The sequence below is a fragment of the Tupaia chinensis genome, unplaced genomic scaffold (assembly GCF_000334495.1).
Source record: "Tupaia chinensis unplaced genomic scaffold, TupChi_1.0 Scaffold144276_1, whole genome shotgun sequence".
Classification (NCBI taxonomy): domain Eukaryota; kingdom Metazoa; phylum Chordata; class Mammalia; order Scandentia; family Tupaiidae; genus Tupaia; species Tupaia belangeri.
Window position 1 is genome coordinate 5160525 of NW_006204133.1, and position 2638 is coordinate 5163162.

The window sequence follows — 2638 nt, forward strand, 5'->3', positions numbered from 1 at the left end:
ATACTACAGGTCACAGAGCCTGTGATGGCCCAGTGGATGCCGGCAATTTCTAGCCTTCTTTTTTTTCTTTTTAAAATATATTTATTTATTTTACGGGAGAGACTAGCATCGTCAATAGGATCTCACACCACAGTCCCCAACCTCAGCCGTCCCCAACCTCAGCCTTCCCAGCCAGCCAGCCAGCATCCTGGTACACATACCCACCATGGACAGGTCAGCCTGGGAACCGAACCCCAGCCTTCCACAAGGCTTCCAGCATCACCGAACGTTACCCTGCCACTGCCCCCACAGCGTCCCTCATTTAGTCCTAGGTAGGACTCGGGCTCAGGAGACTGATCGCTGTGTTTCTTCTTTAGCTGAAAAGCGATCACGACCCACATTTTCCTGTGCCTGCGACACCTCAGCCACGGCAGCGTGGGGGCGTCGGCATCAGACGTCCCGTTGGTTTGTCACCACGCTACATTTGAGGCAGAGTCATCCTGGGAGCCAGGATCAGTTAGGACAGAGGCCAGAAGAGAGGAGCCCACGGGCCCCTGGCCCATCCTGCATTCCAGGGCCCTGAGGCTACGAGAATAAGTTATGGGAGGGAGCCTAGGTGGCGCCCCGAGAGGCCTTGGTTTCATCGGCTGTGTTAACACTAGAGCACCAACAGCTTCCTTATTTCTAGAACCTGACCCCGCCCCTCATCTCAGAAAGCCAACATTGTGGGTGGTAAAGTGTCATATTAAGGGAAAAAATCCACTGCAAAGGCAGGGGTGAAATTCTGAAAAATCAAAATAGGCCTCACCACCGTATAATACATTGCTCAGACGCTGCCCTACAAGCCTGGACCTCAGACAGGACCCAGGTTTGTTTCCTGACCCTTCGTAAAGGGCAGGTGCTGAGTCGTGTGCCTGTGGTCCCTGCAGCGCAGGAGGCTGAACCAGGAGGGCTGCAAGCTCAAGGCTGACCTGAGACGGAGCAAGGCCCTGTACGGAAGAGAGCGGGCATGATATGTGCTCCCCTAGGCTCAGCTGGGGCTGAGGAAGGAGGTCCTGACGTGGTTGGACCCTGCACTTCAGAAAGAAAATCGGCCCAGGCAGGTGGTGCAGTCCATAGCATACAGACTGCAGTGTGGGAAGCTGTATGACCTTCCAGGGTTCAGATCCCAAGGTCAGCCTAACAGTATTCTAGGTGCATGCAGATCTGAGGACCTGGAGGGCCGGGGAGAGGGGGTCGTGGTGTGACAAGACTCTATTGAGGGTGCTTCTCTAATGTGCATCTGTTCTCTATCATGCATTTTTAAAAGAAAATCAAAATAAAAGGTAAGGGGGACCAGCAGGTGGCACAGTGGTCAAGGCACTAGGCTCCTAATTGGTTGACTGTGATTTAAGTCCTGGACCCAGCAGCTTGAAAATCAGTCCAGGTGTATGTGCATGCATGCCCCAAATCCCACAGGGTGAATGGATAAGGGATTGCCATGTGGCCATCCACCCTAGAGGATGATTTCTCATTTTTCCTCTCACTGTTTATCTCTGCCTCTCTCTGACAAGCACACAGGCCCTATGGTAAAAACCTTAAAAATAAAATTTTAAGCTAAAAGAATTAACATTAGGTCTTAGAAAAGCCATGATATATTTTTACGTAGAAAAACAGAAAAATACCTCATGACTTTTCCGACAGCCCAGTAACTACTGCTAATGGTCTACAAGCCTCTTGATACCTTTTAGATTACATAAATGTATACCTTCCACCAAGGTATATTTAGAATTGTCCCCAGACAGGTACAGAATTTGTCTCCACAATTCCCATTTTTTTCTCTATGATAAAATTCAAGTCATATCACTTATTCATTCACATCACCTTTTTTCCTTTAATGAGAGTGACACACACGTGCATTAGAGAGAGACGTGCCCTTGACAGGGCTCATTATGCCATGATCCCTTCCCTGGCCCTGTGGGTCCTCAGAATCCTGGGCGCTTGTGTGCCCCGGTGTTGTTTTCAGGCCAGCCTGGGGATCCAAGCCCGTGGCTGCCACCTGGTTTCCAGCCTCGCAGGGCACGTGCACACCCCAGCTGGCAGCCCTTGGGCCTGTGCCCATCGTCCTGATGCCAAAACATGGACTCTGCGTGTGTGTGTTTCAGGACAAGGGCTCAAGCCTGGAACCTCAGCCGCACTTCAATGCACTTGACGTGGGCGCCTCAGGCCTTACCACCACTCACTCGCCGTCAGCGTCCTCAAGGAGTTCCCACAAATCCTCGCCCACAGCCATGTCAGAACCCAACTGTGAGTGCCCTTCCATGGAGGGGAAGTGGGTGAGGGGCCCCTCAGGCAACTCAGAGCAGACGGTGCTTAGGAAGCAGGAGTTGCCAGGCCGTGACCTCCTTGTTTCCTTTACGGCTAACTTCCTGCCTCCTGGCCACCTCCCATGCTCTGGGATCCCCACCGCAGTGCCAAGCAGAGCCGTAAAGCAGGTGGCACGCAGGTCAGATAACTTGGCTACTTTTAGAACCTCTGGAGATGGGGCCAGTAGTGGGCGGTAGGGGTTATTTGTGGTGTGTTCCACCTGCTCCCAGGCTGGGTTTCTGTGGCTAAGCCACTTGGGTTCAGGACAGACTTCCTTCGTCAGAGACTCCCACCAAACTCCGGTGGTGTCCGG

The 2638-nt window shown here is 52.4% G+C and overlaps 1 protein-coding gene across 1 annotated transcript in view; it reads left to right on the top strand.

The window, feature by feature from the left end:
* NPAS2 (neuronal PAS domain protein 2) overlaps window positions 1-2638 on the top strand; it is a gene marked incomplete in the record, with an annotated part of 111510 nt that overhangs the window by 84171 nt on the left and 24701 nt on the right.